The sequence below is a fragment of the Peromyscus eremicus genome, chromosome 3 (assembly GCF_949786415.1).
Source record: "Peromyscus eremicus chromosome 3, PerEre_H2_v1, whole genome shotgun sequence".
Taxonomy (NCBI): domain Eukaryota; kingdom Metazoa; phylum Chordata; class Mammalia; order Rodentia; family Cricetidae; genus Peromyscus; species Peromyscus eremicus.
The window spans coordinates 117091623-117113235 of NC_081418.1; positions in this window are offsets into that span (position 1 = coordinate 117091623).

Consider the following 21613-nt stretch of genomic DNA (forward strand, 5'->3'; position numbering starts at 1 on the left):
AACTGGAAATGCCCATTATAATTTGATACTAGTACTAGACATAGCCTCTGCTCTATAATCTTCTTCATGCTTCTCTAATCTTCTTCAATTTGAAATAGTCCTCACTTTAATTGACTATTTGGACTGAGATATTCATGAAGATAACAAACTCCTCACTTTGAAAAATGCCTGTAATTTGGATTCATCATATGACCCTAGTTAGGCATTTTGGAATGAACAGCTTAGAATTAATAAGGATTTTCATTAACTGGTATTGGGCAGCTCAGAGTTCTTGATTTGTCCCATAAGTGATAATACTGACTTGGACAAGTTGATTAAGATGGTGTCTGGCAGCCTTTACTTTTATAACTTTGCATTGTCTATTTATAAAGAATAACATTGCTGGGAGAAGTGGAAGCTTTGAAATTCTATAAAATCCCACTTCTCACACCTCTTTTCCTCACTCTCAGCTTTGAAAGTTATCATCAGTTCTTTCAGGAATTAATGTTTAGTGGAGAAATTGGCACATGTGTTTTCTAATTCTTTCTACCTATATGAGTTGGTATGCAACCCGAAGATAGAATATTCTCCAAATGGATTTGCTTACTTATTATTTCTATAGTGCAGAACAATTTACTGAATTGTTTACAATCCATTGCTATTATTGGTTTTGTTGGTGATAATTACAGCTTATTCAAAGTACTTCGTGTTTATATAGTGGTAGAACTTTAGATTCCTTCTACATTCTTTTAGCTATGCCCCCATTATTCTTAGAATAAGTCCTCATTTGGTGGTGTAGCACAATACTTTATGCCTATCCTATTTTTACAGCTATATTCCCAAGGACCCTAGGTTCCTTTTAATGGTCAATGATTTTTTTTTAAACCAACACATGAACCACTAGATGGGCTTATTGATACGGTGGTATTGCTCTCCAAAGGTGCTCCCAGGGTACAGTCTTTTATAATAATTCTTTTCTGTTTTTATGTGTCAAAATAGAATTTCATCTCAATACATTCATCCCAGTACAACAAAAAACACATCTGCCCATTTGTATTTCCCTTATCCACCCTTAATTGTCTTTGAATTGTGCACTTATCAGATTCAAACCCTGGACCCACTAGTTGACTGCCCAGCCAGGAAACCCTCTTCACCGGGACACTGATATTGCATGGTTTCTATCCAGTTCTGGAGTCTTCTTTACTCAGGACCACACTACTTTGACTTCCAGAAAAAAAGTATGAACAGAGGGAGAGCTGCAACAATATTAGTGATGAGAAACACCAATAGATAATAATGTTTCCAGTTATGTAAAGAAGAAATCTAAAGAGCAAAATATGTCTGATTGCTAATCTGTCCCAGGGAAACATAACCTGGTAAGGGATGAGAAATCAGCAATCCCCTCAGCATTCATGAGGAACTATATACAAGATGATGGATGTGAACATAATGCATACTGTTTTACCAAGTACTGAAATAAATTCCTTCCCTGAGGAAATATAAACAAGTTCTACCCCTCCTCATAAGGTACGAGCAGCAAACCAAAGTACTAATCCAGCAAAGTTCACCCTGGGGAAATGGTGAGTTTATTGAGCTTTCTTACAGAACTTGGGTAAAGTGTTACTGGCAGGAGAATGAGTGACTCCAAAGCAGCTGCACTAAAACTCTTTATTAAGCAAGAATGGCGGCTTCCCCATAGCCATATATATGGACCTCCTCTTATATTATCCTCCACCCTGGGCCTATATTCTCTAATATCTCCTTAAATCTCAGACCACCCCATTAGAACAGCATTGCATACAAACTGTTGGAACAAAAAGCTAGAATCGCAGGCAACAGTCCAATGGCCTTTCCTCTTCCCCTCCTTATCTGAGGAATGCCAAAAGCCCACAGGCCCACACTGGTGGTCTCCTGCAAGCTGGCCCAGATGATCTGGTGAAGGTGGCAGCTGTTTTGATTGGGTAACTAAATCCTACAACACAAAGAATTCATAAAATGCTTAAAAGTATGCAAGATGGAGGCAATAAATTATAAATCAAATGTATTATGACCAAGCAAGTTGTTTGATTTAAATCCACTAATTATAAGAAAAAATCAATTTGTTCTAATAGTTTTCAATCACATCATTAAGCAGGTGAAACTGTAAAACAAGGGGTTGCCTTTAGAGGCATCATTTAGAGGAGGAGCCCTTTGTTACATGATTAAGTCTGAAATTACTCCTTTTGCTCTATGTTAAGTGAGAAAATCCAAGTATTGAAAAGCATAGTGTCAAACATGGGAATTAGACTTAGAAAGGAGGTTGGGGATGAACAGCATTTAGGGAGGGTTATAAAAAGGGAGTGGGGACCTTAGACTCTGTTGGTCAAGCAAGAGGCCCAAATTAAAAGAAAATCTGCTAGAGTTGTGTGTCAGTTACAAACTGCCTTGTTTTCTCTCTTTCTATTTTTTTTTTTTTAAGCGAAACAAGTAGCTTTCGATTATAGTCAAGCAGATGCTCCCAGGTGCAATTGTCTCCTGAGAGTAGAGAAACTATATTCTTCAAGAAAATGAAAATGTTTCATGCTCCCCTTTCATCTTCTCAAAGGTTACTTTTAAGAGTTAACTCCTAAAGAGAAACAGATGTGTCCAGAAATTAAGCATTCACAGCCAGGCCAGGAGAAATCCTCTGTGCTTGGTTTAGAAATGGAAGCCTTAGCTTTAGTTCCTGAAACAGCCTTTCAGAATTACATTCCAGGGGGCTGGCAGAGAGGCCTGGAGAGGGAGGGATGGGCCAGGGCAGGGCTCTGAAGTATAGTTTTGTTTTCCATCACCATGACCTTGACAGACTGTGTAAGGACTACACACCTGCTTCCTCCTATTGACAGTCCCATCATGACACACTTCGAAATGTATAGAACAAAAGCCGTTTCTTTCTGTTTGTTCTTCTGTTTATATTTGCTTTCCTGAACAAATGCAATTGATGGCAAATATATCCACTTCTTCAGCTGAAGCTATTTCTTCATTTGTACTCAATGCGCCATAGAAAATCAGAGCAAAAATTCCCCTGGAAAATTGGGTCACTTTCAAATGAACCTAATTTACAAGTACACATGTATGACAAATAATGAGAATAATACGAGGCACAAGAACATGGATGATAATGCTTAATGCCTTTCAAGCTGCATTTAAGAGAAACAGCAATCTTCTACCTCATGCATGGCTCGTTCATAACAAAGGAGGCAGCAATTTACATGTGGCATTTTAGATGCTCTCCTTTCTTCCAGCCCTCTCTAGGTGTTCATTTTCAAAGACCTGTTTCTTGTTGCTGTTGCTGCTGCTGCTGCTGCTGCTGCTGCTGCTGCTGCTGCTGCTGCTGTTTCTCCTCCTCTTCCTCCTCTTCTTCTTTTCCCTTCCTGTTTCATTTCCTTTCTCTATATCTCTTTCTACACTTAAATTCACTGCTATAAGTTTACTTGCACCTGTACATTAGTTATTTCTGAATTATTTTTATGTCTAATCTGAGGCAAACACACCTGGTGTAAGTCCTCTGAAACTGCATGTATCCTTTGAACTGACCAAAATAGGAAGAAAAGCTTCCTGGGTCCACCCCCTGCATTTCTCTATTTGCTTTTCTGTTTTTGATTTTTATTTTCTAAATATTCTTTCATAACAATGATGCCTCATTATGCAGCCTGGGCTGCTGGTCTAGAATTCATAGTACCCTTGTTTCGGCTGTATGTGATGATATGGGAAGTGTGTAACACCATGCTAGGTGCAGAGTTCCTTTCCTTTCCATTCATCAGAGCCTATGAATTTTCAAACGCTCCTTCTTCATATTTTTAGATGATCCCCACTGTTCTTGTTCTAGTAGCAGATCTGATCATCTCAAGAACCCCAAGCATCTCTCTCCTCTCTTGTTTCTGCCTGCAGGTCCTGTGTGATTTTCTTGAAGTTACTCAAATTCTAACCTACTAAACCTTACTAAACCTTCTCAGCATGGAAATGGGCTCTAAAATAACCTTTTGTATTTCACAGAATTCAACCGTTTTACAGTAGTCTATGCACCTTTGTCAGTTGTTGGTGACACAGCTCACCTCCAAGTGGCCAAGACACTCCACACATGATTCAAAGAGACGGGTTTGCTCTAATCTACAGAATTAATGTGATTACTTTCCTTATTCCCATAAGAATCCTAGAACTGTTCTAACTGAAGATTACACTTTGTAGCTTTTCGAGAGTGGATTCTGGTACATCTTAGGAATGATTCCTGAGGTGCCTGCTGCGTGCCCATCTCTATCCCTTGCTTGTTTAAGCTGCTGTGTTGTTTAGCCTCATCCCTACTCTGTTGACATGTTGACATACCTGTGCTTAATTTTTCTTTTAACCTCTATGAAAAAAACAATTCCTTTTTCATGACTGTGCTTACTAACTCTGAGCATAATCACCCATTTTCCTTTGTTCTCACAGTGCATCCTATGGACCTTCATTTTTGTCACTCCGATAATAACTTAAGGAGAATAAAATGTATACGAAAGTATTACATATTACATCTTTGTAGCACTGCAAAATATAACATATGTTCCTTTCTTCTTTGTTCTAAGCTTCTTAAGGGATACAGTCCATCTTACTCACTGAGCCCTTATCCACAAATCTTTGCACATATGGGCACTTGATATTTGCTGAGCCATTGATGCTTCAGCTTTTAATATCTTCAAATATGACACTATAATTATCCCTGTATTATGATACCAAGTCTAGGTAAAATATCCTGAGTTAGTCAGTTGATTGCCTTTCTCTTAGAAGCCTGAACTGTGTGATTCTGATTATGTTTGTTATATCTATTAGCTATATTAGCTATAGCTAGCATGTATTCAATGTTTAAAAGAAGCCCGCCATGACTAAGTACTTTGCATGTTTATGTATTAAAAACATATGAACAAATAATTTTTGACAAAGAAGCCAAAAGTACACAATGGAAAAAAGAAAGCATCTTCAACAAATGGTGCTGGCAAAACTGGATATCAACATGTAGAAGGCTGCAAATAGATCCATATCTATCACCGTGCACAAAACTTAAGTCCAAGTGGATCAAGGACCTCAACATAAATCCAGCTACTCTGAACCTGCTAGAAGAGAAAGTAGGAAGTAGTCTTGAACACATTGGCATAGGAGACCACTTTCTAAATAGAACACCAGTAGCACAGACACTGAGAGAAACAATCAATCAGTGGGACCTCTTGAAACTGAGAAGCTTTTGTAGGGCAAAGGAAACGGTCAACAAAGCAAAGCGACAGCCTACAGAATGGGAAAAGATCTTCACCAATCCCACATCTGACAGAGGACTGATATCCAGAATATATAAGGAACTCAAGAAATTAGACATCAAAATGCCCAACAGTCCAATTAAGAAATGGGCTATAGAACTAAACAGAGAATTCTCAACAGAGGAAACTCAAATGGCTGAAAGACATTTAAGGAATTGCTCAACATCCCTAATCATCAGGGAAATGCAAATCAAAACAACTCTGAGATACCACCTTACGCCTGTCAGAATGGCTAAGATCAAAAACACTGAAGACACCTTATGCTGGAGAGGATGTGGAGCTAGGGGAACTCTCCTCCACTGCTGGTGGGAATGCAAGCTTGTACAACCACTTTGGAAATCAATATGGCGCTTTCTTAGAAAATTGGGAATCCCTCTCCCCCAAGATCCAGCTATACCACTCTTGGGCATATACCCAAGGAATGCTCAACCACACCACAAGAGCACTTGTTCAGCTATGTTCATATCAGCGTTGTTTGTAATAGCCAGAACATGGAAACAACCTAGATGCCCTTCAACTGAAGAATGGATAAACAAAATGTGGTACATATACACAATGGAATACTACTCAGCAGAGAAAAACAATGACATCATGAGGTTTGCAGACAAATGGATGGATCTAGAAAAAATCATCCTGAGTGAGGTATCCCAGACTCAGAAAGACAAACATGGTATGTACTCACTCATAACAGGATACTAGATGTGGAACAAGGATGACTGGACTGCTACTCACATCACCAGGCAGGCTACCTGGAAAACAGGACCCCAAGAAAGACACAGGGATCGCCCAACGACAGAGAAATGGAATGAGATCTACATGAACAGCCTGGACAGGAGTGGGGGTAGTGAAGGGCGAGGGTCGAGGGAAAGAGAGCTTGGGTGAGTGGGAGATCCCAGCTGGATCAAAAACAGAGAGGGAGAACAAGGAATAGGAGACCATGGTAAATGAAGACCACATGAGAATAGGAAGAAACAAAGTGCTAGAGAGGCCCACAGAAATCCACAAAGATACCCCCACAACAGACTGCTGGCAATGGTCGAGCGACAATCCGAACTGACCTACTCTGGTGATGGGATGGCCAAACACCCTAATTGTCGTGCTAGAAACCTCATCCAACTACTGATGGACCTGGAGGCAGAGATCCATGACTAGGCCCCAGGTGGATCTCTGGGAGTCCAATTAGCGAGAATGAGGAGGGTTTATATGAGAGAGAATTGTTGAGACCAAGGTCGGATAAAGCACAGAGACAAATAGCCAAACAAACGGAAACACATGAAATATGAACCAATGGCTGAGGGGTCACCAACTGGATCAGGCCCTCTGAGTGGGTGAGACAGTTGATTGGCCTGATCTGTTTGGGAGGCATCCAGGCAGTGGGACCGGGTCCTGTGCTCATTGCATGAGTTGGCTGTTTGAAACCTGGGGCCTATGCAGGGTCCCTTGGCTCAGCATGGGAGGAGGGGACTGGACCTACCTGGACTGAGTCCACCAGGTTGATCTCAGTCTGTGGGGAAGGCTTTGCCCTGGAGGAGATTGGAATGGGGGGCGGGCTGGGGGGAAGGTGAGGGGGGCGGGAGGGGGGAGAACAAGGGAATCTGTGGTTGATATGTAGAACTGAATTGTATTGCAAAATAAAAATTAAAAAAAAAAAAAAAAAAAAGAAATGACTTGAAAAAAAAAAAAAAAAATTCCAGATTCTTCACAAAATTATTTTCAATTAAGATTACAGACTTTTGAATGTATTTTGTTACATTCATTTATTAATATATTGTTGTTATTGATAATATCCTGAATGAAATTGTATTTTTAAAACAATTTTTCAAGTTCTGATTGGAGAAGGTTTATACGTCCTTAGCTTGGTTTCTTCCTAATTTATTATTATTAATTGTTTAGGCTATTGTGAAAAGAATTGCTTTCCTGATTCTTTTCTCGGTGTTCATTATTGGTCTACAAAAGCTCATTATACATGTTGGAGGATTTGTCACACATTAAAGAACTCTGTTGTTTAAATTATATTTTAATTATTCTTTGAACTTTTAAGACATACATATTATGTATTTTATCATATCCATCCTTCACTACTTCTGTGTAGTACCCTCACCCTGTTGTACTGCTAATTCCATGTCTTCTTTTTTATTGTTATTAATAATTCATTGAGTCCAATTAATGCTGCCCATGTGGTATAAGGGCCATCCATTGAGAAGCAAGCAACAAACAGGTGACCATGCTCCTAAAGGAGCGATTCTTCTTCCTCCTTCAGCCACCTTCAACTACTAATAGCTCCTCCTCTTCTACTAGAGGTGGAATTTCAGGGGCCCCTCCCCTACCCATACTTGAATTTTTACAGGTTTGATCTTATGCTGGTCTTGTGTAAATAAACATAATGGCTGTGAGTTGATGGGGGCAATAGCTCTGCTATGCCAGACATAATTTCCCATTTTGCCACATATATTCTTGCCCCTAATTCTATTACATGTTTCTTCAGATCATTATGTTTTCACCATTTCTACTCAGTTTTATCAAGCTCATTTTGCATTGATCATAGATTACCTCAGGCAAAAAGCTCTAACATATAGAAACCAGCCATAGTTTTTTTATATTTAAATGTAATTTCCATAAAACAACTGCTTCCTTCTGCTTGATCTGTATTGCTCCATTTCCCCAGATTTGTGGCCTCTTTGGATATTGATAAGCTGAGGAGGAATTTTACATTACCAGACAGAGAACATTCAAATGAAGTGATTTCATGATCTATAAATAAGATAGTGAATGGTACTAGCTGTGTTTTCTTACTATTGTGCCAATATAACATTATTCCAGGCTTTGGGTAGAACAAAGTGTAAAAACATAAATACATACAAGTATTTTAAGAAAAGCTAAAAAAAAAAAAAAAAAGAACCATAGTTCAATATTCAAGAAGTAAATAAAGGGCATCTAAACCTTGGCTATTGTATATCATGTTTTACCCATAATCTCACTATTTGGATCAGAGACAGTCCTTATGGAAATTCCCCAAATGTTTCCCTCTTCCACGGCAAGTCTTCATTCTCAGTAACCTAGGGAAGCTTCTTCAGTCTTGTCTCCACAATTAATCTTTGGAATTGTAAGCAAGTTACTTAAAGTCATAGTGAAGAAATGTTTGATTGTCCCTATTGGTAAAAGGTTTACAGTGATATTTAGGCATGAACTCCACTACAAGAGAAGTGTTATTAGTCTGGCCTCTTTCTCCTAGAGCACTTCTGATGGCAGGTAATGACTCTGAGATTGAGCAATGGAAAAAGCCTTTGCTCTGTAGTTGTATCAGCTCTACTCCCCTTCTAATAGCTGGTTATCTTAGAATTGCCTGTTATATCCATGTGTAAGGAACGGGGGAAGAGAAGAAAAACTTCACATTAATTACAACCTCCCAGATCCTCAGCCAATGGATTTGCAGCTTAGTTCCCTGGTTCATTGCAAGAGAAGTTCATTGAGTAAGCAATATTCCCCTGAAAATTGCACCAAATGAAATTGGGTATTCATTTTTCCTAAGTGAGATGTAGAATATTGAATGAGAAGCAGATATTGTCCACGAAGGCAAATAAGCTACAGCATTTAAAGAATGCCTATTTCAGAGACCCCCTCTTCCTCCTTTTATTTGCATTCAGTTTTCTGATCGAGTTTTCTTCTGTTCTTCCAACTGTAAATCCCAAGCCATTCTATTTCCCTGACCCATCTCCACCCCAACGCTTTACCAGTGTGAACACCAAAGCTCAAAATACTCAGAGAGAACTGTATTCCACTCTTATTGGGAAGAGCCAAAGAAATTTTTGCAAGTTATTGTTTTCTGGTCACACTCTAAGGGAAAAAGGAAATATGACCAAGGCAGAATCCATTTAAAATGATCCTTTGCTTAATACTTTTAGCAGATCAGAGTTAAAATTTGTTTTTCCCAGTGGCAAGGTGAGGTACAGACATGCATATTAAGACATATTAAGGTCATTCACAGTACTGCAAGACTTTGAAAGTAGAAGCTTTTGAAGGCAGTAATTAATGAGCACTATGTTAATTAGCATATTTCAATCTTAGAAGATCTTCTTTCCTTTAACGTGAGTGAGACTTTGATAAGCCAGGTCAGGGGAATTCTTCTTGACTACTTCTTGTTGTAAACTCCAGTTAAGCAAAATGATTGTCTGTTACTACATGATGGGCTTTTTACCCAAATATCCGACTTTAAGAAAAATCACACTATCCGGCTAAAAATAAATCTATACATCTCCATGTTTGTGTCTCCTTTTTTACTTTAGAATTGGCATATCACTTGATTTGTGTGTGTGTGTGTGTGTGTGTGTGTGTGTGTGTGTGCACGTGCATGCATGTTATGTTCATGCTCATGTGAGAAGATGCATTTGTGTGTGGAATTGTGAGTGTATACATTTGTGATCCTGTGTATATAGATAATATAGACATGGTGTCTTCCTCTTTTGATATCCACCTTATCTTTTGAGGCAAGCTATCCAATTGAACCTGGTGCTCATTGAATCTGTTAGACTTGGGGGGCCAACAGGCTTCAGGTATCCATCTGTGTTTATTCCCTACATGGCTTTGGGGCTACAACTGTGTTGTAGCTTGAGTTTTCCTGGTCCTGCCTGGCCCATGGTCAGGACAAATCTCTCTCACCCGCCAGTCCCCCAGTCGCTCAGACCCAACCGAGTAAACACATAGAAACTTATATGGCTTACAAACTATATGGCCGCAGCAAGCTTCTTGTTATCTAGTTCTTATATCTTTTCTTAATTTAATTTTTTTATTTTATAATTTAATTTAATTTTACATATCAGCCATGGATTCCCCTGTATTCCCCCCTCCCGCACCCTCCCTCTGCCTTCCCCCCAGCACACCCCCCATTCTCATCTCATCCAGGGCAAAGTCTCCCCTGGGGATTAAGTTCAACCTGGTAGATTCAGTCCAGGCAGGTCCAGTCCCTTCCTCCCAGGCTGAGCCAAGTGTCCCTGCATAAGCCCCAGGTTCTAAACAGCCAGCTCATGCACTAAGAACAGGTCCCTATCCCACTGCCTGGGTGCCTCCCAAACAGTTCAAGCTAATCAACTGTCTCACTTATCCAGAGGGCCTGATCTAGTTGGGGGCTCCTCAGCTATTGGTTCATAGTTAATGTGTTTCCATAGTTAATTAGTTTGGCTATTTGTCCCTGTGCTTTTTCCAATCTTGGTCTCAACAATTCTCACTCATACAATCCCTCCTCTTCCTTGACAATTGGACTCCTGGAGCCCTACCTGGGGCCTGGCCATGGAACTTTGCATCTGCTTCCCTCAGTCATTGGATGAGATTTCTAGCACAACAGTTAGGGTGTTTGGCCATCTTATCACCAGAGTCGGTCAGTTCGGGCATTTTCTCGACCATTGCCAGTAGCCAATTGTGGAGGTATCTTTGTGGATTTCTGGGGACCTCTCTAGCACTTTGCTTCTTCCTATTCCCATGTGGTCTTCATTTATCATGGTCTCTTATTCCTTGTTCTCCCTCTCTGTTCTTCATTATCCTGAGTGAGGTAACCCAGACTCAGAAAGACAAACATGGTATGTACTCACTCATAGGAGGATACTAGATGTAAAACAAAGATGACTAGACTGCTACTCACAACTCCAGGGAGGCTACCTGGAAAACAGGACCCTAAGAAAGACACAGGGATCACCCAATGACAGAGAAATGGATGAGATCTACATGAACAACCTGGACGTGAGTGGGGGTAATGAAGGGCAAGATTCGAGGGAAAGAGAGCTTAGGGGAGCAGGAGATCCCAGCTGGATCTAGTTCTTATAACTTAAATTAACCCATTTCTATTAATCTGTAAGTTGCCACGTGGCTTGTGGCTTACCATCTTCTCATGGCAGCAGCTGGCAGCTTCTCTCTCCTCAGCCTTCCACTTCCCACAATTCTCCTCTCTGCTAGTCCCGCCTATACTTCCTGCCTGGCTACTGGCCAATCAGTGTTTTATTTATCAATCATCCACAGCAGTGTGTGCTACTGCCATGCATGTCTCCATCCTTGCATGGAAAGCACTATAACAAATGAATCATCTCCCCAGTTCCAAATTCTATATTATCTCTATTTATGAAAATATTTTCTAGGGTTTAGGATTATCTTCCAGCTAAAGGTAGCAACAATCTTTAGGTAAACATATTAATAAGCCACATTCAAGTGAAACATGGTGATAAAAAGAATATGACCCTAACTCAAACAACTGAGTTTTAATTTTATTCCTTAAATCAATGGCCTTCTATTGTAGATTTACAAATATTGAATGTTTTTAATGTGTTTTCCATTCATTCAATAATTAGTTTTATTTGGGTTTTTGTTGTTTTTGTTGTTGTTTTCTTTCTATTTTTAGATTTTTCCAGTCCCAGAATTTGTTAGTTTGGCCATTCAAGTAGAATTCTACCATTCAACCGCAGCCCTGCTCATGTTACAGGACAAACCCTTCCCATGAAGGGGGAATTCTCACTGCCTAAATCTGTTGTTTTTGCTATCCCACTGGGTCTATCAGCACTTTAAAGGGAAATATCTAAAGTGAAGCATCCAGGCTCTTATAAGTTTATTGACTAAAGCAGACAGGCATCCTGCAGAGTGTTACCTGTCAATTGCTTATATGAAGTAGCAGCAACTATTGCTGATGTGATGACAGAAAACATATGTCAAAAGTAGCAAAAATAATAAAGGTGAGAGATGGTAAATGGTGTTTGTAGTAACCTTTCTCATTGTTTTGACAGATACTGAGAGAAACAGTAAAGAGATGGAGGTTCTACTGTGGCTACTGTGGCCTCTATGGTTAGAAGAAACAGTACATGGCAGCAGGGAAAGCATGATGGGGATGGTTCCTGGGCGTAGCAATGGTAGAATGCTGCATATGGTTAAATGGTGACAGCCGTTAGACAATGGAGAGCTCAGGACAGAAGCTAGCCTAGAACCTTTAACCTTGTCTCCAACAATGGCTGTATATCTGTCAGCCAGTCTCATGTTTAGAAGGTTCCACAATGTTCTCAAACAGAACCATTAGCTAAGTGCCAACTCTTCAGACAACACATGTTCTTGTGGGGGACACTTCATATTCCAACCATAAGAAAAGTTAAACTTCTGTAATATGCTTTTACTGCTTAGCATGTTGGAAACAAAAACAAATCTGCAAGACTCTGTAACAATTTAGATACCAATTTTGGGGTTTCTAGAATAAGCACAAAAATGCTAATGAATATGATCATATAGGAAATAAAATAAATGATGTTGACTAGTAAAAAGGAATGAAGGCTGTGACATAGATTACTTGGCTTTTAGCAGCAAACCTAAGTGAAACAAAACAACTATTTATTCAGCTTACAAATTGTTTGTTTGCTTTCTAGTCTGGATGGCCTGAGCTAATGTCTCCTGGGCTCTGCTCTTCCTACAGGCAAATAATGAATTTCCAGTCTTACCTTGCAATTGCTTTCTGCACAAGTATGAGGACCTGAGTTCAGTTCTCTGTCATCCCATTCACATAAAAGCCAAGTGCTGTGGCACATGTCCATGATCTCAGTGGGAAAATAGAGGAGGGAAAGATCGCTAGGTTTCCTGTCTAGTCATTCTAGCCAAATTGCTAAATTGGCAAGCTTCAGGTCCAGTCAGCAACCTTGTCTGAAATAATAAGGAGGAGATCTATCAAAAAAAATACCCTACATCAATGTCTAGCCTTCACACACAAGTACATGAACAAATAAATACACATAGTTGCACATATGCACATTACACTCTCAAATACACACATCAAAACAGACCAGTTATAACTAATAGATTAAAAATATCATGGCAATAGTCTTAGCTCACAGCTTATCAATATTTACATCACCTAAATACACACATTCCACCATACCTATGTGTTCTATACCTCAGATGCAACATGAAAGAAATCAGAAATGTTTCTAAAACTGCTTCTATATTGAACATGTTTAGTCTTTTTGTTCTCTTCATTGTTTCTTACAAAATGCAATAACTATTTACATGGAATTTACATTGTGTAAGATGTTTTTTGCAATCTGGAGAAGAATTAAAGAATATGGGGAGATGTGATTAAATTATAGACAAAAACTGTGCCAGAGTATTGTGGGATATTTGAATACACATAAAGCTGTGTCTGTTTTACTTCATCTGCATAAGGTACCTTCTGATTGGTTTAATAAGAAGCTGGAAGATAATAGCTAGGCAGAAGAGGATCGATGGGACTTCTGGGGAGAGAGAAGAATTTGGGGGAAGAGTAAGAGAGAGGAATTTGCTAACCAAACATGGAGGAAGTTACATGTAAGGTACTGAGGAGAGATGAGCCATGTGCCAGAATGTAGATTAACATAAACTTATTAATTTAAGTTTCATGAGCTAGTTGGGAATAAGCCTATGCTAAGGCCAAGCTTTCATAATTAACAATGAATATCTATGTCATTATTGGGGAGCTGGCGGTCTAAAGAAAGACTTGTTACACCAGAATATGTAAAGCACTTAAGCATCCAAATATTTTATTTTATTTTATTTATTTATTTATTTATTTGGTTTTTCAAGACAGGGTTTCTCTATGTAGCTTTGCGCCTCTCCTGGAGCTCACTTGGTAGCCCAGGCTGGCCTCGAACTAACAGAGATCCGCCTGGCTCTGCCTCCCGAGTGCTGGGATTAAAGGCGTGCGCCACCACCGCCCGGCCCCCAAATATTTTGTAACCCATGGAGTTTCTTGGAACTATTCCCTTGTGGATACCTGTAGATGAACAACTAGAATTTATAAGGAAAATTATAAAAAAAAATTATCAGTTTTGAATGTTTCAGGAATGTTCTTGTAGGTCTAGGACCAGTAAGAAAACTGTTTAGGCAAATATTGCAAGCTAAAAATGGAAGGAAGATAAAAAGAGAAAGAGGCATAGATGTTAGTAAAAGTATAGAATAACAACAGACCAGACCACGTTCAAAAGAACTAAAGGAGATGAAAACACACTAAGAACATTACTGGAACTATAAATGTAAATGAAAAAACTAGAGTGAAATAAATTCCTAGCTAAAATCTGTAGAAATTTCAGGGGACTGGGAAGATGGCTCAGTGCTTAAAAGCACTCACTGCTCTTCCATTGAACCTAGGTTCAATTCACAACATCCACAGAGTAGAGAACAATTGCCTATAACTCCAGTTTAGGGAATTGACACTATCTTCTGGTTTCTGCAGGCTCCTCAATTTGTGTAGTACACCTACACTCATGAATACACATAAACATACACATGATCTCTAGGACGCAGGCCCTGGGACACAGCCAGTCCCCAGGAACCCCCACCCATCGCTGCCCCAGTTGCCAGCCAGCAAGGAGGACTCCTGTGGGCATGCTCCCCCACAAAAACCCCTCATTGGACCCTGAAATCTACAAGACCCATGCCCTACCCCAAACATACCCATACCCCTGTGACCCCAGTGGCTTCCTGAGACACAGAATCCACCAGCTTTCATTGGACCGAGAGCTCTCATTGGATTAAGAGAGGCTTCCTGAGACACAGAATCCTCTACCTATGATTGGACCAAGAGCCCTTATAAGACAGAGAGCAGCTCCCTGAGACAGAGCCAGCTAGCTTGGATTGGACCAAGAGCCCTGATAAGACAAAGAGCAGCTCCCTGAGACACAGAATCAGCCAGCTTGCATTGGACCAAGAGCAGCTCACTGAGACACAGAATCCACCAGTTCCAATTAGACCAAGAGCCAAGATTGGACCTAGAGTGGCCCCCTGAGACACAGACACAGCAAGCACAGATTGGACCAGTAGCAGCTTGCTCAGACACAGGCAACTCTTGCACCTATTGAAGGAAGAGATAGGAAGATGCCAGTGCAAAAATACAACAAGATAAAGAGCAATATGGCATCACTAGAACCTAGTGGTTCTACAACAGCAAGACTTGAACATCAAATGTAGAAGAACAGGATAAATCAACCTTAAAAATAACATTATGAAGAGAGGCCTTTAAAGAGGAAATGAAAAATTCCCTTTAAAAAAATTGAGGAATAAAAAAAAATGGAAGAAATAAATAAATCCCCTAAAGAAAAACAGGAAAACAATGAAAAAGCAATTAAACATGTGAAGAAAACAGTCCAAGATCTGAAAACTGAAATAGAAACAATGAAGAAGACACAAACAGAGGAAATGGTAGAAATAGAGAATCTGAGTAAATGAACAGGAACTACAGATGCAAATATAACCAACAGAATACAGGAGATGGAAGAGAGAATCTCTGGCACAGAGGATACAGATACAAGAGAGAAAATACATTCATCAGTCAAAGAAAACACCAAAGCCAAAAAAGTCAAAACACAAAATGTCCAGGAAATCTGGGATACTAGGAAAAGACCAAACCTAGGAATAATAGGTATAGAAGAAGGAGAAGAATACCAACTCAAAGGCACAAAAAATATATTCAATGAAATCATGGAAGAAAACTTTCCCAACTTAAAGAAGAAAATACTTATGAAGATACAAGAAGCTTATAGAACACAAAATAGACTAGACCCCCCCCAAAGTCCCCTCACCACTTAATAATTAAACCATTAAACATACAGAATAAAGAAAGAATATTAAGAGCAGCAAAGGAAAAAGGCCAAGTGACTTATAAAGGCAGACCCATCAGATTTATAACACCTGAATTCTCAGTGGAGACTCTGAAAGCCAAGAGGTCCTGACAGATGTAATACAGACACTAAGAGACCATGGATGCCAGCCAAGACTATTATACCCAGCAAAACTTTCAATCACCATAGACGGAGTGAACAAGACATTCCAAGACAAAACCAAATTTAAACAATACCTATCCACAAATTTGTCCCTACAGAAATCACTAGAAGGAAAACTCCAATCTATGGAATTCAGAGGCACCCACAAAAACACAGGCAATAGATGACCCCACAGTAGTAAATTCCAAAGAAGGGAAATGCACACACACTACCACCAAAAGACAACAGGAATTAACAATCACTGGTCATTAATATCCCTTAAAATCAATGGACTCAAATACCTATAAAAAGACACAGGCCAACAGAATGGATATGAAATAAGGATCCCTTCTTCTGCTGTATACAAGAAATACACCTCAACTTCAAGGACAGACATTACCTCAGAGTAAAAGGCTGGGAAAAGAATTTGCAATAAAATGGACTGAAAAAGCAAGCTGGTGTAACTATCCTAATATTTAATGAATAGACTTCAAATTAAAAATAATCAAAAGAGATTGGGAAGGATATTACATATTCACCACAGAAAAGATCCACCAAGATAAAGTCTCAATTCTGAACATTTATGCCCCATATATGAAAACACTCACATATGTAAAAGAAACATTACTAAAGCTTAAATCACACATCAAAATCACACATTAATAGTGGGAGACTTCAACTCCTTACTCTCAACAATGGACAAATGTGGCAGACTGAAACTTGAGAAATAAGGGACCAAACAGATATTATGACTCAAATGGACTTAATAGATATCTATAGAACATTCCAACCTAACAAAAAAGAATATATCTTCTTCTCAGCACTCCATGGAACCTTATCTAAAAATCAACCATATAGTCAGTCACAAAGTAAATCTCAACAAATACAAAAAAATTGGAACTACCTCCTGTATTTTATCAGATCAACATGGCTTAAAGTTAGATTTCAACAACAACAAAAATTACAGAAAGCCTAGAATCACATGGAAATTGAGTAATGCTCCACTGAATTACCAATGTGCCAAGTAAGAAATAAAGAAAGAAATTAACGACTTCCTAGAATTCAATGAAAATGAATGTAGTACATACCCAAACTTATGGGATACTATGAAAGTAGTGCCAAGAGGAAAATTCATAGCACTAAATGCCCACATAAAGAAGTTGGAGAAATCTCACACTAGTGACTTAACAGCACACCTGAAAGCTCTAGAACAAAAAGAAGCAAACTCGCCCAGGAGGAACAGACACCAGGAAATAATCAAATTGAAAGCTGAAATCAATAAAATAGAAACTAAGAGAACAATACAAAGAATCAATGAAACAAAGAGTTGGTTCTGAAAAAATCAACAATATAGACAAGCCCTTATCCAAACTAACCAAAAGGAAGAGAGAGAGAATCAAATTAACAAAATCAGAAATGAAAAGGGAGACATAACAGAAAATGAGGAAATTCAGAGTATCATCAGGTCATACTTCAAAAACCTGTACTCCACAAATTGGAAGATCAAAAGAAATGGACAATTTTCCAGATAAGTACAACATACCAGGTTAAATCAAGACCAGATACACAATTTAAATAAACCAGTAACCCCTAAGGAAATAGAAACAGTCATTAATAGTGTCCCAAACAAACAAACAAAAAAGCCCAGGACCAGATGGTTTCAGTGCAAAATTCTATGTGATTTTCAATGAAGAGCTAATAGCAATACTCTTCAAATTGTTCCACACCATGGAAACAGAAGGAACGTTACCAAACTCCTTTTATGTGACTACAGTTACTCTGATACCAAGCCACACAAAGATGCAACAAAGAAAGAGAATTACAGACCAATCTCCCTCATAATCATTGATGCAAAAATACTGGATGAAATATTGGCAAACTGCATCCAAGAACACATCAAATAATTATCCACCATGACCAAGAAGGCTTCATCCCAGGGATGGTTCAAACATACAAATCTGTCAATGTAATACACCATATAAACAAACGGAAAAAAAAAAAACACATGATCATCTCATTAGATGCTGTAAAGGCCTTTGACAAAATGCAACATCCCTTCATGATAAAGGTCTTGGAGAGATCAGGAATACAAGGAACACACCTAAACATAAATAAAGGCAATTTACAGCAAGCCCACAGCCAACATCAAATTAAATGGAGAGAAACTCAAAGGGATTCCACTAATATTGGGAACAAGACAAAGCTCTCCACTCTCCTCATATTTATTCAATATAATACTTGAAGTTCTAGCTAGATCAATGAGACAACAAAAGGAGATCAAGGGGAGACAAATTGGAAAGGAAGAAGTCAAGCTTTCACTATTTGCAGACAATATGATAGTATACATAAGTGACCCCAAAAATTCTATGAGGGAAATTCTACAGCTGATAAATTCCTTCAGTAAGGTGGCAGGATACAAGATTATATCAAAAAATCAGTACCTCTCCTATATACAAATGATAAACAGGCTGAGAAAGAAAGAAATCATTGAAATATCACCCTTTACAATAGCCATAAATAATATAAAATACCTTGGGGTATCTCTAACCAAACAAGTGAAAGACCTGTATGGCAAGAAATTTAAGTCACTGAAGAAAGAAATTGAAGAAGATATCAGAAAATGAAAAGATCTCCCATGCTCATGGATAGATAAGATTAACATAGTAAAAATAGCAATCTTACCAAAAGCAATTTCCAGATTCAGTGCAATCCCCATCAAAATCTCAACACAATTCTTCACAGACCTGGAAAGAACAATACTCAACTTCATATGGAAAAACAGAAAACCCAGGATAGCTAAAACAGTCCTGTACAATAAAGCAACTTCTGGAGGCATCACCATCCCTAACCTCAAGAACTACTATAGAGCTATAGTAATAAAAACAGCTTGGTATTGGCATAAAAACTGACATGTGAACCAATGGACTCGAACTGAAGACCCTGATGCTAACCCACACACCTATGAACACCTGATTTTTGACAAAGAAGCCAAATCTATACAATGGAAAAAAGAAAGCATCTTCAACAAATGGTGCTGGCATAACTGGATATCAACATGTAGAATAATGCAAATAAATCCCACCATGCACGAAACTCAAGTCCAAGTGGATCAAAGACCTCAATATTAAACCAATTACACTGAACTTGATAGAAGAGAAAGTAGGAGGTAGTCCTGAATGCATTGGCACATGAGACTAATTCCTAAAGTAGTCTCAGACACTGAGAGCAACTATTAATAAATGTAATCTATTGAATCCGAGAAGATTCTGTAAGGCAAATGAAGCAGTAAATAAGACAAAATGACAGCCTACAGAACGAGAAAGGATCTTCAACAAACCCACATATGGCAGAGGGCTGATCTCCAAAATATATAAAGAATTCAAGAAATTAGACATCAAAATAATGAACAATCCAATTAAAAATAGGCTGCAGAGCTAAAAAAGATTATTAATGGCACACAAGTAAAGCCACAGAACATGTGGCAACATATAGATTAACAGAAATGGGCTGAATTTAAGTGTAAGAGCTAGTCAACCATAAGCCTGAGCTAATGGCTGAATAGTTTTAATTAACATAAGCCTCTGTGTGTTTACTTGGGTCTGAGTGGCTGTAGACAGGGTGGGACACACAAAATCTTCTGACTACATATTATTCTCAACAGAAGAATCTCAAATGGCGGAAAGACATTTAAGGAATTGCTCAACATCCTTGTGTTGAAATGCAATGCAAAATGACTCTCAGATACCATCTTACACCTGTCAGAATGGCTATGATCAAAAACACTGATGACAGCTTATATTGCAGAGGATGTGGAACAAGGGAAACACTCCTCCACTGGTGGTGGGAGTGCAAACTTATACAGCCAATTTGGAAATCAGTAGAAAGGTTTCTCAGAAAATTGGGAATCATTCTTCCTCAAGACCCAAGAGTGGCATATACCCAAGGAATGCTCAATCATACCACAAGGACACATGCTCAACTATTTTCATAGCAGCATTAATTGTAATAGCCAGAACCTGGAAAAAACCTAGATGCCCCTCAACTGAAGAATGGTTAAAAAAAAGTGGCATATATACACAATGGAGTACTACGCAGCAGTAAAAAAACAATGACATCATGAAATTTGCAGGCAAATGGATGGAACTAGAAAATATCATCCTGAATGAGACAACCCAGACACAGAAGGACAAACATGGTATGTACTCACTCATAAGTGGATACTAGATGTAAAGCAAAGGATAACCAGACTAAACCCACAGCTCCAGAGTAGCTAGCTAACAAGGAGGAACAAAAAAAGGGATGAATAGTTCACCCTTGGAAGGGGAAATAGATGAGATCTACTGAGTAAACTGATGATGAGGGGTGGGCAATGGAGGGTGGAGATGGGTGATGAGAACATTAGAGAATGGGATGGTAGAGCTGGAATAGGGATGGAGTGAGAGAACTTGAAAGAAATGCCATGATAGAGGGAGACATCATGAGGATAGGGAGAAACTGGGTGCTAGGGAAGTTCCCAGGTATCCACAAGGATGGAAGGATGGCCCCAGCTTAGACTACTAGTGAAGAGGGTGTCTGAACTGGCTTACCCCAGTAATCAGATCAATGAATACCCTACCTGTCATCATAGAGAGCCTTTCTCCAGTAACTGATAGAAGCAGATGCAGAGATCCAAAAGCCAAGCTCCAGGAGTCTAGTCAAAGAGAGAGAAGAGGGATTCTATGAGGAAGGGGCATCAAGATTTTGATGGGGAAACATACAGAGACAACCAAACCAAACTAGTGGGAACTCATGAAATTTAGATCATAGAAATTTAGCTGTGGAGCCTGCATGGTACTGAACTAGGCCTTCTGCATAGGAAGACAATTGTGAGGCTTGATCTGCTTAAGGGGCCCCCTGGCAGTAAGATGAGCATCCATCCCTGGTGCATGAGCAGGCTTTTTGGAGCCTGCTACCTATGATGTGACACCTAGCACAGCCTTGAGGCAGGGGGAGGGGCTTGGAGCTGACTCTACCAAATGTACCTCCCCATGGGAAGACTTACCTTCTTGTAGGGGTGTGGGTTGGGAGGGGGAGGCTGGAGAGGTGGGAGCAGGGCAGTGGGGGATCTTTGATTGGTATGTGAAATGAATAAAAAATTTTCTTAATAAAAACATACACATAAATAAAAATAAATTAATTTTTTTAAAGGGAAGATGGACCCAAAAATGCAAAAACAGTAAAAATGATCAACATAATAAAGCATGAAAATAGTAACATTTTACACAATAATTGCAGCTAAAAAGGGAAGGAGAAGAGAATACATAGCAGAATTAAGACCAAATAGATGCACCATTTATTTATTTATTTATTTATTATTTTATTTATTTATTTATTTATTTATTTACTGTTTTAAGATATATTTTATGTGTCTCATTACTTTTGTCTACATAAATTTGTGTGTCCATGAAGCTCAGAAGAGGGTGTTGGATCTCCTGAAACTGTAGACATGAATGATTGTGAACAAACATCTGAATGGTGAAACCAAACTCAGGTCCTCTCAAGAACAGTAAGTGCACTGAACTGTTGAACCATCTCGCCACTCCC